The 13,962-nt window shown below is 42.5% G+C and overlaps 1 non-coding gene across 1 annotated transcript; it reads left to right on the top strand.

Moving 5' to 3' along the window:
* Positions 1 to 12,129: 12,129 nt before the first annotated feature.
* LOC115032089 (U4 spliceosomal RNA) lies at positions 12,130 to 12,270 on the top strand. Its single transcript, XR_003837718.1, has one exon. It is a non-coding gene; the product is annotated as a U4 spliceosomal RNA (small nuclear RNA).
* Positions 12,271 to 13,962: the final 1,692 nt, after the last annotated feature.

Here is a 13,962-nt window from a genome sequence, read left to right as displayed (position 1 = left end):
TGAGTTTTATTGAGGTTACATAAAGGAATATGAGTGAGAGGTTACTTACAGGAAAAGAAGTGACTCAAAGCCCACCCCATATGGATGACAGTTTCTAAGAGCTAGGAACCTGGAATATACTGTGCAGCCTGCAGGCAGCTCAACAGATTCCAGAGTGTCCCTTCCAGATGACTCATTTGGTCTAAACCTCTTCCAGGCAGCTCTGTGGGTTTCTGCTTCTTCCAGACAGCTGGTCTGCTCTCAGTCTTCTTTCAGTTTGGCTTGTTTTGAGATTTACTCTCCATTGTTTTTATTGTTTACTTTGGGAGGAAGTGGGGGCAGTGAATGTGATCAGTTTCAGGGACTTCCTGAAACTATTTTGAGTTGTTTACACAGTTGTCTTAAAGAGCTTCCCTTGGAGATGGAATGTTTGAATCTATAGAGAAACTGCAACAACACCACACCTAAAACACACACACACACACACACACACACTACAACTTTGTCATGCTGAATATGGGATCAGAGAGTTTGTTTTTTAAAAAGCCTTTCTACAGATGGGAAAGGTTGCACACCAACAGGACAAATAGAGAAATCATCAAATTGCATCTTGGGTATTCTAGGTTTCTGGGCTAATATCCACTTATCAGTGAGTGCATATCAAGTGACTTCTTTTGTGATTGGGTTACTTCACTCAGGATGATATATCTTCCAGATACATCCATTTGCCTAAGAATTTCATAAATTCATTGTTTTTAATAGCTAAGTAGTACTCCATTGTATAAATGTACCACATTTTCTGTATCCATTCCTCTGTTGAGGGACATCTGGGTTCTTTCCAGCTTCTGGCTATTATAAATAGGGCTGCTATGAACATAGTAGAGCATGTGTCCTTATTACCAGTTGGAACATCTTCTGGGTATATGCCCAGGAGAGGTATTGCTGGATCTGCTGGTAATACTATGTCCAGTTTTCTGAGGAACTGTCAGACTGATTTCCAGAGTGGTTGTACAAACTTGCAATCCCACCAGCAATGGAGGAGTGTTCCTCTTTCTCCACATCCTCGCCAGCATCTGCTGTCACCTGAATTTTTTTTTTTTTAAAGATTCATTTATTTATTATATGTAAGTACACTGTAGCTGTCTTCAGACGCACCAGAAGAGGGCATTGTGAGCCACCATGTGGTTGCTGGGATTTGAACTTAGGACCTTCGGAAGAGCAGTCAGTGCTCTTACCCGCTGAGCCATCTCACCAGCCCGTCACCTGAATTTTTGATCCTAGCCATTCTGACTGGTGTGAGATGGAATCTCAGGGTTGTTTTGATTTGCATTTCCCTGATGATTAAGGATGTTGAACATTTTTTCAAGTGCTTCTCAGCCCTTCGGTATTCCTCAGTTGAGAATTCTTTGTTTAGCTCTGTACCCCATTTTTAATGGGGTTATTTGGATTTCTGGAGTTCAGCTTCTTGAGCTCTTTGTATATATAAAATTTAGGATTGGTAAAAATTCTTTCCCAATCTGTTGGTGGCCTTTTTGTCTTATTGACAGTATCTTTTGCCCTACAGAAGCTTTGCAATTTCAAGAGGTCCCAATTGTCGATTCTTGATCTTACAGCACAGACCATTGCTGTTCTGTTTAGGAATTTTTCCCCTGTGCCCATATCTTCCAGCTTTTCCCCACTTTTTCATCTATAAATTTTAGTGTCTCTGGTTTTATGAGGAGGTCTTTGATCCACTTAGACTTGAGCTTAGTACAAGGAGATAGGAATGTATCAATTTGCATTCTTCTACATGCTAACTGCCAATTTTGCCAGCACCATTTGTTGAAAATGCTGTCTTTTTTCCACTGGATGGGTTTAGCTCCCTTGTCAAAGATCAAGTAACCATAGGTGTGTGGGTTCATTTCTGAGAAATCATCAGCCTAGCACAAGTATAGCATGGTTGATGAAGAAAAACCCAACGACTCCAGACCTTTCTCCTCCTCAGTCTCTGAAGCAGCATCCTTCCATGGCTCCTGGATGTGGAGAAGATCCTTTGAGCCAGCTAAAGCTCCAGAAGTCAGATCCTAGCACCATGGAACTCAGAAGTCTCATGTCTCTTTGGCAGGCACTTTCTCTCCTTGTTTTGTTTAGTTTTGGCTTGTTTTTTTTTTTAATTTTTAATATTTTTTATTACGTATTTTCCTCAATTACATTTCCAATGCTATCCCAAAAGTCCCCCATACCCCCCCCCACTTCCCTATCCACCCATTCCCATTCTTTTGGCCCTGGCATTCCCCTATATTGGGGCATATAAAGTTTGCAAGTCCAATGGGCCTCTCTTTCCAGTGATGGCCGACTAGGCCATCTTTCGATACATATGCAGCTAGAGACAAGAGCTCCAGGGTACTGGTTAGTTCATCATGTTGTTCCAACAATAGGGTTGCAGATCCCTTTAACTTCTTGGGTACTTTCTCTAGCTTCTCCATTGGGAGCCCTGTGATACATCCAATAGCTGACTGTGAGCATCCATTGGCTTGGTTTTGAGACTGGGTTTCTCTGTGTGGCCCTGGTTGTCCTGGATCTCTTTCTAGAGCAAGCTAGCCTGAAACTAAGAGATCCACCATACACCACTACACTCAGCCATAACATTTATTATCACAGATGTACATAGTAAGACCTTAATGTTCAATGAATGAATAAAGTTTGAAAAGGAGAGCTAAAGAGTAGGCTCTGTGGTTAACAGCACTTGTCACTCAGAGGACCCAGGTTCAGTTACCAGCACCCACATGGTGGATCACAACCATCTGTAACTCCAGTTCTAGGGAATCCAATGCCTTCTAACCTTCTCAACACTGGGCATGCGCGTGATCGACATGGATACATGCAGGCAAAACACTCACACTCATAAATAAATCTTTCAAAGTTTTTTAAAAAATGAAAATGTTGCAAAAGACCCAAGCAAGCTACAATGTGAGCACTGGTGTGCAGTGTGACTTGGATTATATGGAACACTGGTTTCATGCTAAGGTAGGGCTGACTCACAGTGCTCGGTTCTGGTAAAGGCTCTTTTCCTCTTGTCAGTTACTATGCTTCACCCCCCCCCATAGATGCCAATAGCAGGATGAAGGGGATCTGGACTTAGGGGTTTGAACCTGTTGACTCTAAACATCACTGCAGTTGTGTCCCTGCTATGGCCAGAAATAGATCCAAAGAGCATCACACACCTTCAAGGCATAAATTGTGTCTGTTAGTAATGTCATGAATAAGCAATGAATGAGTACTTATTCTGTAGGCAGTGGCATATAAGGAAAGTGATATTGGAAAACAGACAAGGTTGTATTCAGAAACTCGCTCTTCTGACTCCCTTTCCATGTGCATTCTGTGGCATCCCGTGGCATTCCTATGAAGCCCAAGGCTCTTCTATCAGGTTCAGCATATCTGGTCTTATGTTGAGGTCTCTGATCCCTTTGGAGTTGAAATTTGTGCCAGGTGATAAGCGTAAGTCTATTTGCATTCTTCTGCATGCAGCTATCCAGTTTAACCAGCACTACTTTTGGAAGATGCTGTCTTCCTGCCAGTGTGTATTTCTGGTTTCTTTATCAAAAAATCAACTGCCTATAAGTGTGTGGACATTTGTCTGGGTCTTCAGAGAAAGTGGGAAATAGTCTTGAACACATTGGCCCAGAAAAAGATTTTCTGAACAGAGCACCAATAGCATAGGCAATAAGAACAACAAGTAGGGCTGGAGAGATGCCTCGGCAGTTGAGAACACCAACTGCAGCCAGGCAGTGGTGACACTCGCCTTTAATCCCAGCACTTAGGAGGCAGAGGCAGGCAGATTTCTGAGTTCAAGGCCAGCCTGGTCTACAGAATGAGGTCTAGGATAGCCAGAGCGATACAGAGAAAACCTGTCTTAAAAAAACCAAAAAACAAACAAGCAAACAAAACAACAAAACAACAACAAAAACACCAACTGCTCTTCCAGAGGCTCTGAATTCAACTCCCAGCAATAATACAGTGGCTCATAGCCATCTGCAATGGGAACTGGTGCCCTCTTCTGTTGTGTCTGAAGAGAGCAATGGTGGTGTGCTCAAATGCATAAAATATATAAACCTTAAAAAAAAAACAAGTAATAAATGGGACCTCATAAAACTGAACAGCTTCTAAATTGCAAAGGACACATCATTTGGACAAAGCAGCAGGTTACAGAATGGGAAAAGACTTTTTTTTTCTTTTACCAATTAACATCCAACAGAGGACTAATATCTAAAATATACAAAGAACTCAAAAACCTGAAAATCAAGAAAACAAATAACCCAATTAAAAACTCGGGTACAAATCTAAACAGAACTCTCAATAGAGGAAACACAAATGGCTAAGAAACACTTAAAGAAATGTTCAACATCCTTAGTCATCAAGGAAATACAAGTCAAAACTACTTTGAGATTTCATCTTACACAGATCAGCATAGTCAAGATCAGTAAGACAAATGACAGCTTATGCATGCCATGATTATGAGTAAAAGGAGCACTCCTCCATTGCTGGTGGAAGTAGAAACTTGTACAGCCACTATGGAAATCAGGGTGGTGGTTCCTCACTGGGGCTCGACCTACCTCAATATCCAGCTATACCACTCTTGCACATATACCCAAAGGATGCTTCATACCACAAGGAGACTTGCTCAACTGCTCTATTCACAATATCTATAAATTAAAAATAGCCTAAATGTTCATCATTGGATAAAGAAATGGGTAAAGAGGAGCTGGCAAGATAGCTCAGAGGGTAAGAGCACTGACTGCTCTTCTGAAGGTCCTGAGTTCAAATCCCAGCAACCACATGGTGGCTCACAACCACCCATAAGATCTGATGCCCTCTTCTGGTGTGTCTGAAGACAGCTACAGTGTACTTATCTATAATAATAAATAAATCTTAAAAAAAGAAATGCATAAAGAAAATGTGGTGCATTTATATAATAGACTATTATTTAGCCACTTAAAATGAAGTATATAATATGAATTACAATACATAGTATGTATTTACTGTGATATTTATGAAATGTATAAATAAATGGAGCTAGAAAAAATAATCCTAACACAGACTCAAGAAGACAAATATTGTATGCTTTCACTTATATGTGGATATCAGCCGTTAAGTCTTTGATAAGGTATAATTCATATAACCAGAGAGGTTTTATATAGAGTAAGGGACTAGAAGGTTGGGAGGGATCTCCATAGGAAGGAGAAATAGAAGAGGTAGGTATAAATAGATGGGAGAAAGGTCCTGAAATGGCAAAATCAAATGGGAAGGGTGAGGGAGAGAATATGGGGAAGGACAGCTAAAACTAAGGGCCATTTGAGTTGTCATATGGGAAGCCAATACAGTAGAAGCTTCCTAACATAGATATACACAGATGAAGGCTCTCTAAAGGCACATGTTGGGCGGGGATGTGGAGAGAGAGGAACACTCCTTTACTGATGGTAGGATTGCAAACTGGTACAACCACTCTGGAAATCAATCTGGTAGTTCATCAGAAAGTTGGAAATAGCTCTACCCAAAGACCCAGCTATACTGCTCTTGGGCATATACCCAAAAGATGCTCCACCATGCCACAAGGACACATGCTACACTAAGTTCATAGCAGTCTTATTTGTGATAACCCTCACTGGAAACAACCCAGTGTCTCTCAACTGAAGAATGGACACAGAAAATATGGTTCATTTATACAATGGAATACTATCTAGCTATTAAAAACAAAGACATCATGAGCTCTGCAGGCTAATGGATGGAATTAGAAAATATCATCCTGTGTGAGGTAACCCCGTCCCAAAAAGACATGCATGGCATGTAGTCACTGATATTAGTGGACATTTGGAAAACATACAGAATATCTAGGATACAACCTACAGACTATAAGAAGTGTAACAATCAGAAAAGATGCATATTTTAAAAATCAAATATCATTAATATTTGATAAGTATGTTTTAAGGTTTTGACCTCTTTATAAAGCAGCACATATCATCATCAACATTCGGTATTTAATTATTACCATGGTATGGGGTTAGGAGGAGCTTTAAGCCAAATTATCAAAAAAAAAAAAAAAGAGAGATAATAAAAGAACACAGCCGACATGATGAAACACTCTGCTAACCCCAGGTTGAGGCATAGGACAGTCAGGAATTCAAGGTCAGCCTGAGTTCGATGTGAAATCTTATCTCAGAAATAGAGAAAAGGCTTCTGGTCAAATGGTACAATAGAAGCTGCCTCTCTGTGGCCTGGTGAAAAGTGTTAGCCTTAGAAAAAAATAAATGAGCCGGGCGTGGTGGCTCACGCCTTTAATCCCAGCACTTGGGAGGCAGAGGCAGGTGAATCTCTGAGTTCGAGGCCAGCCTGGTCTACAGAGTGAGTTCCAGGACAGCCAGGACTACACAGAGAAACCCTGTCTGGCAAAACCAAAAAAAAAAAAAAAACCAGGTGCCATCCTCACAAGGAATTTATTCTTTAAAACTAACTTACTTGAACTCCTGGAAACAGAAGAATCACATCAGGCCCCTGGGTAAGACACAGCCTGAGGGACAGCTATAAAGAACAGGAAAGTTAGACATTGGCAAACTCGAATTGCATCCAGCAGGAGACTGAGCTCTGGCAGTGAAGGATAGGAGTAAAGACAGACCATTGCTCCCTCGGGGGGCCAGGAACTGACCTCATCAACAGACTAACTCCAAACAAGGAGATCAGTGGGTGGATCAACTACTGGAGCCAGCATTCTGTCTGAGCTTCGCGCTTATGAAGTCCAGGAATTCTGCTTCAACAAGGTGATTAAAGCTTAGCAGCTTCTGAAAGTACCAAGACAGGTACGCTTGGTACTCCATGCTGCTGTTGCTTTCCTCTCTCCCAAGGCATTTAGGAGACACCTGCCAGGTAGGACATTAGCCAACCTGAGGGCAGGAACTGTGGCTGCCCTCCTACTCAAAAGGGTAGGAGAACCTGTTCAACTCAGACTGTAAAACGAAGAGGGGTTAGCAGAGAACCCTGGTATTCAAACAAGGGAAATTGTGAGGTGAAGCCATGCTGGCAGACATCATATTCTTACTCTGTATAGGCTCAGACCCAGAAAGACCAAGGTCAACAGATTCAGCCACCTGCCCTGACTTCCAGAAAAAAAACACTTCCACATTTCATATTTTTCTGTTTTTCTTCTCCCCCTTCTTGTATATTCCCTTTATTCGTCTTTTTTAAACTATAATTTTAGTGGTATTTTTACTTTATTGGCTTTTAAAGCTTTTATTATGGTTTGTTTGTTTGTTTTATTTTGTGATATTGTTGTTGTTTTTTTGTTTTGTTTTGTTTTTTGGTTTTTTTGGTTTATCAAGACAGGGTTTCTCTGTGTAGCCCTGGCTGTCCTGGAACTCATTCTGTAGACAAGGCTGGCCTCGAACTTAGAAATCCACCTGCCTCTGCCTCCCAATCATTATTTTTTTTGTTTTTCTATTCTTCTTTCTTTTCTTTTGGTCACCTGTATATGGTTCCCCTCCACCCCTATTTTTTAAGAGAAAGGAGGTTTGCTTTGACAATTTGAGGACACAGTCCATTTGTGAGAAGGAGAGCACAAGAGCAATTTTGAGTATTCCAGTAGGTGTATAAGGCTTCTTGCTAACATGTGCAGAGCAGGAAGTATAGAAAAGGAAAAGCCAATGCTCTTCTGGCTTCCTCTTTATCCTATGTGCCTCAGTCTGAACCCTCCCTCCGACCAGTTGCCACCCATAGTCATCTCCTGTCTTCACACCTCAGTGTGAAAACCCTTTCAGAGTGTCCTGAACTGTATCTATCAGGAGACTCAAAATCCATTTAAAATGACACTATAGGCTAACCCCCTTGGCTACCCCACACCCAAATCCATCACTTTTTTTTTTTTTTTTGGTTTTTTGAGACAGGGTTTCTCTGTATAGCCCTGGCTGTCCTGGACCTCACTTTATAGACCAGGCTGGCCTCAACTCAGAAATCCGCCTGCCTCTGCCTCCCGAGTGCTGGGATTAAAGGCATGCGCCACCATGCCTGGCCAAATCTATCACTTTTAAATCAAGTATTGCTTGGATGGTGGTGTTCTGCATGAATGCACACTATTGCTGTCAGAAGACACATGGAAAAATCTCTGGGGTTAGAAAGATGGGTTGCAGTTCGAAACACTGGATCCTCTTCCGAAGGAACCCTCAATTCTCATCCCCTACATGGTGGCTTATAGCCATTTGTAATCCCAGTTCCAGGGGGATCTAACACCCTCTTCTGACCTCCACAGGCACCAGGCATATGTGCTGTATAGATACACACAGGCAAAAGATTCATTTACATAAATAAAAATGAAATAAATCTTTAAAAATAACTCTTTACAATTTTTGCGTATATACGTAAAACATGAAAGTAGAAAGTCAACTCTGATAGGGGAAGAAGTTTAAAAAAGGGAGGAGAGAGAATCAAAGGAAGATGAATGGAGAACATAGGACATGAAACTGAATGGGGGAACTTTTAGTTTGTGTGTGTGTGTGTGTGTGTGTGTGTGTGCAGATGTACATTTTCTGTGGGCAACATTCAGATTTGGTCTTTTCCTTCCATCTTGTTAAGGTAGGGTATCTTGTTTCTGATGGGGCCTAGCTCCAGCCTAGCTAGCCTCTCTCCTGGCTCCACTTCCCAGATCCCATTGGGAGTGCGGGGGATTACAGGTGCATTGTACTATATATGAATTTTTTGCAAGTGTTTCAGAGGCAGAACTGAAGACCTCAGCCTGACAAGCACTTTGACCTACTAAGCCATTTCCCTAGCCCCGGAATAGTAGACTGGGAGACAGAAAGTCCAAAGAGAGAAGAAAGGCAGCGTGAGGAAGGACAGTGGGGGTGGGGGGGATGCAAAACAAAACAAAAACAAACAAAACCAAACCACAGTGAAAGACATTTCTTTGTATGTCAACCGAAAGCACAACTTAAAATAGCAAAAAAGCATCCAAAACCCAAATGAAACCTGTAAATTATCTCTACCACCCATGCGGTAAGATTGAGATTAGGTGAAAGAAGCTTGTTGTTTTATGGTCAGACCACTTCATGATTCATTATTATTGAGCTTGCCAACACCTTTTTAAAATGAGGCCAAGAATACACTAAAGATCACACGTGAAGTAAATCATTAGACAGTACACAGCTGTGGTTGTTTTGGTCAGTCCTTTTAACTTTTTTTTTTTTTTTTTTTTTTGAGATGTGATCTTGCTAAGCATTCAAGGTTGACCTGGAATCTGGACTTCACCATGTAGCTGCCCTTGAACTAGCTCTCTGAACACCCTGTTCCACTCCCCCACCCTCACCCCAATCCTGAGATTACAAGTGGGAGCCACCACATATTGCTGACTGCGCTGGCTTTCTGAAGACTGCCTACAGTGGCAGTTTGTCAGGAATAACCATTGTAAAAGTATGTCTTATGATATAAATATGAGGTGGGTTTCCTTTGGAAACCTTCCTATTCCTTGCTTTTACTTAATAAAACTATATTTGCTCTGCTCAAACAAAGAGGTGGGAAGGAGAAAAGAAAGAAGGGAAAACACTGAGCTGGTAAGTAGGCAAGAGAAAACACGGAGTAATGGGGGGAGGGGATACAATTAGTTTATAGGCCACACTAGGGCTAAAACTAAAACAAAATTTTGAAATAGTGGAAATTTCACCATTTTATGTTGAAAGAGAGAGATTCGGTCTTTGCCACATTTAGTTCAGCTGGACAAGTAGCTTCAGGACTGTAAATCATTCGTGGCTACAGTTTGATTTCAGAATCCAGACCCTGGTAGGTCACAGAATTGGGAAAGCAAAATCACAATGTTCTTCACCAGAATCTTTCTAGGTTGGAAAACCACGAATCTGTTTACAATTTCTTCTTCCGTTGACTGTGGATAAAATGAGATTACGATGGCTGACTGGTTCCGGTTTTGTTGTTGTTTGTTTGTTTTGCATTGAGGTAGAGCTTCGCTGTGTAGCCCAGGTGGCCTTGAACCCAGTCCTCCTGCCTCAGCTTTCCTAAGGCTGAGACTGCTGATGTTTGATACTAAGTCATCTTTCAGGTCCTAAGAGTCAGAATACCAGGAATTCTGCTGGAAGACTGCCTCTCCTAGCAATGACTGTGTAACCAGACGGTACAATGACAACACCAGTAGACACTGTGGTGGTTTCAATGAGACTGACCCTCATAGGCTCATATATTTGCATGTTTAGTCCCCAAATTAATGAGATATAAAGGAAGAATTAGGAGGTGTGGTCACTAGGGGTGGGCTCTGACCTCTCAAAAACCTCTCAAAAGGCTTAGCCAGGCCCAGGCCCAGTTTTTTTGTTTTGGTTTGTTCTTTTGTTTTTGTTTTGTTTTGTTTTGTTTTGTTTTTGGACCTCTGCTCGCTCGCTCCAGTCAACCCCCCAGACCCAGTTTTGCTCCCTCTCCTTCTCCCCTCTCCTCCCCTGTACTGTCCTCCCCTCTCCTCCTTTCTCCTCCCTTCTGCTTCCTCTCTGCCTGCTCCCTACAGATCAGGACTTAAAGCTTGCAGCTACCACTCACTCCAGTACTACAGATGTTGTCATGTTGATAATGAACTAATCCTCTGAAACTGTGAGCAAGGCCCCAATTGCATGCTTTTTTGGTTTTTTGGGAGGTTTTTTTTGTTTTTTTTTTTGTTTTTTGTTTTTCGAGACAGGGTTTCTCTGTGTAGCCCTGGCTGTCCTGGAACTCTCTGTAGACCAGGCTGGACTCGAACTCAGAAATCCACCTGCCTCTGCCTAGGATTAAAGGCGTGCACCACCACGCCCGGCTGCATGCTTTCTTTTACACAAGTTGCTGTGGTCATGGTGTCTCTTCACAGAACTGCTCATACCAAAGCAAGGAAATGTCATAGACAAGTAATGACTGCCAAGAGACAGAATTAGTCTATCCCAGGACTGAGGCCCTGATTGGTTATCCAATACAATGTGGTCAGTCCTGAAGCCATATATATACAACAAAAAACGTGCATTTATGTGTGTGTGTGTGTAATAATAATAAAGAAAAAAGTCACTCAATTTGAGACTGAGGTGACGGACATGGGAGAGGTTGTAAGGAGGGAACCTGGGTGGGCTGGAGGGAGGAAAGGGAAGGGGAACGTGGTTTAATTTTAATTTAAAAGGTACTAAAAAATAAAAAGAGCAGTTTGAAAAAATAAAACTTTAAGTAATCTTTCATTTATAACTCCCTAATAATACATAGGAAGATCAAAAGGTCATTATTCCGACTGAGGTTTGCTTCCATCCACTTTCATAAACACCACAGTCTCTACCCTTCTCCTGGGGCTGCAAGTGTTTAGTCATAGTTCAGCGTGGTCCCTCCCACTCTGTCCATTCTCCCTCCTGGACTTCATCCCACCAGGCCACACTCTTGCTTTCCAGATGTCTGTTTTGGCTTTCATTATTTCTTTTGTTTTGGCCCATATTATTCTTTGCTTTTTTGAAATCAGCTGCCTTTGCAAAATACAATTTTTCTAAGCCACATCCAGGATGGAATTACATTATGTAAATTGATACCTTCCTTCTGAGAAGAAAGGGGCACTTCTGATTTTTTTTAAATGCTTAGGCAATTTTTCTATAAAGTTTAGCAGAACTGTTCTAGGAAAGTCAAGTTAGGTAAGAGGGAATATGAATCCAACCAAGAAGTTAATTGGATAAGCACAATTTCCATGACAATACAAAGTAAAAGCCAACCTAGAATGGGCCAGGGAATGAAGAAACTGAAGCCCATGAATATGGTGGGCTGCTTCAAGAAGGTTGTTTATCATGTGTTACGAAGGCCTGGGTTTGATTCCCAACACACACACTCTACCACCACCACCACCACCACCAAACCCAACTCGGCTAGGGGAAAAAGGCAGGAGTAGCAGCTTGTTTTCTTTCTTGTTTTTTGTTTGGTTGTTTTTTTGAGACATGGCGGTCCTAGAACTCACTCTGTAAACCAGGATGGTGTCGAACTCACATAGGCCGGCCTGCCTCTGCCATCTGAGTCCTGGGAATAAAGGAGTCCACCATCCGGCAGCAGCTTTTCAGGGGGAAGATGATGGACATTTGGCTTCAAGTAGAAGGAAAGGAGGATCATATGTAACCAGCTACTGACTTTTAAGATCTCTGAATCAGCTTTGTGCAGTGGCAGTATCATAGCCAACAAGGTTTATCCGAGGCGTGATTATTGCTAATTGAAAACTTAAGACCTGAATGAAAGCTTTGCCACTCCTTACATATAATAGGCTCTGATTTTTGTTTTAAGTATAGATGTTCCTCAGCACTACAAATTCTTTTTTTTGTTGTTGTTGTTGTTGTTGTTGTTGTTGTTTTTCGAGACAGGGTTTCTCTGTATAGCTCTGGCTGTCCTGGAACTCACTCTGTAGACCAAGCTGGCCTCGATCTCAGAAATCCGCCTGCCTTTGCCTCCCAAATGCTGGGATTAAAGGTGTGTGCCATCACTGCCCCGCAGCACTACAAATTCTTAGCATTAGCAAAGTAGTTCGGTCCAGGACATCTATTAGACTCTGAAAGATCTTGAGAAAAATGCCACTGCCGGACTTGCTGTTTATAGGTGGAGTATGAACAATTTAAGCTTAGCCCCAACTAGCTTACAAATAAATGAGACTCAGACTATGGTTATTTTATTTGGCTTTGACAATTACTAGGGAGGCCACCTTTAATCTACTCCTCCAACTGCTGGCCTGGCTACCTCCCCAGCAGTATACCCCAGGTACTTGCTGTTTCTCCTGGTCCCATGCTCATGGTTCCCCTCCCTTCATGGGGCTTTCTCCTCCTCCTCCCTTGTTCTTCCTCTTTCTCCCTTGTCTCTCCCCCCTCCAACCAAGTTACTCCAAATTCACCTATCTCTAACCCCTCCAGCTTTCAATCAAGAAACAAAGTTTGCACAACGGAAAACATGTAAACATGAGAAGTCACTCCTAGGCCTAGACCTAGACCTTCAGATAGAGAATTTGGCATTACAATACATAGCCATGGACTAAATCAATAGGATGCCCATGGCCAGCTCAGGTTGCCAGGGCCCTGTGACCTGACAAGGTCAATGCAGGATACTGGGCTTTCATGGCCTGAGATGCAGATTACATCCTTGGATACACTTGGGACCCCTGTCAGAAGTCCAGACATGGTGGGAAAGAGGCAGGACACAGAGAGGCCTCTTAGGCCAAGATGGCCAGCTGAACAGGAGTCATTTTTGTGTGTAATTTCAATTTTTGAAGCCTCATATGTTTGACCCCCATAAATGGTTTATCCCGAGCAACTTCACAGGGCTATGGAGAGGATTAAATAACACCGTGCCTGCAAAGCTCTGTGCAGGAAGGAGCCGTGGAGACCAGGCCTGGTAGGCAAAACACACCCACTGTCACTCATAGACTGGCTGGAAGCGTGAAAACCCCGAGGCTCTGGCATTTGATGGACTATAGAGCCTTCATGTTCAGTACCCATGTCCCAGAAGCTGGGGCCAAAGCCAGAGTGTCTTACTTGGTTGACACTCCATATGGCAGTCTTGCAGGTACCTGGCCTACCCACCAGACATTAACCTACCCTGGGTGAAGTGTGCTAACAGAACTAGAGGAGTCACCAGAACATCAACGCTCTTTCTCACCACCATAGGCTTTAAGGGGCAGCGAGGAACCATTAGGCTACTGAGGAAGAGCAAGTACCATTTCATCAGCCACATCTGCTCGTACATCGAGGCGTGGCTGTTTGACAGAGGATGACAAGCAGAGAAGTGTCTTGGGAAGCCAAGGGATGCTGTCAAGCTTCACATACTCTTTTCTGGACACCAGTAAGTGACCCCTAAGGGATGTTTACTCCCCCCAACCCCAGGGAAACCCCACAACCAACCATTCTTCCAGCCAAGCCTTCCAGACAGATCCCGGGGCTTGGCAGTTTCGCAGAAGTTGTCTAACTAACCCTAGTTAGTTTTTTGTTGTTGTTTTTGTTT

Source organism: Mus caroli, unplaced genomic scaffold (genome assembly GCF_978045245.1).
Source record: "Mus caroli unplaced genomic scaffold, Mus_caroli_1 scaffold_11, whole genome shotgun sequence".
Classification (NCBI taxonomy): domain Eukaryota; kingdom Metazoa; phylum Chordata; class Mammalia; order Rodentia; family Muridae; genus Mus; species Mus caroli.
This window is presented reverse-complemented; position numbering and strand designations above follow the sequence as displayed.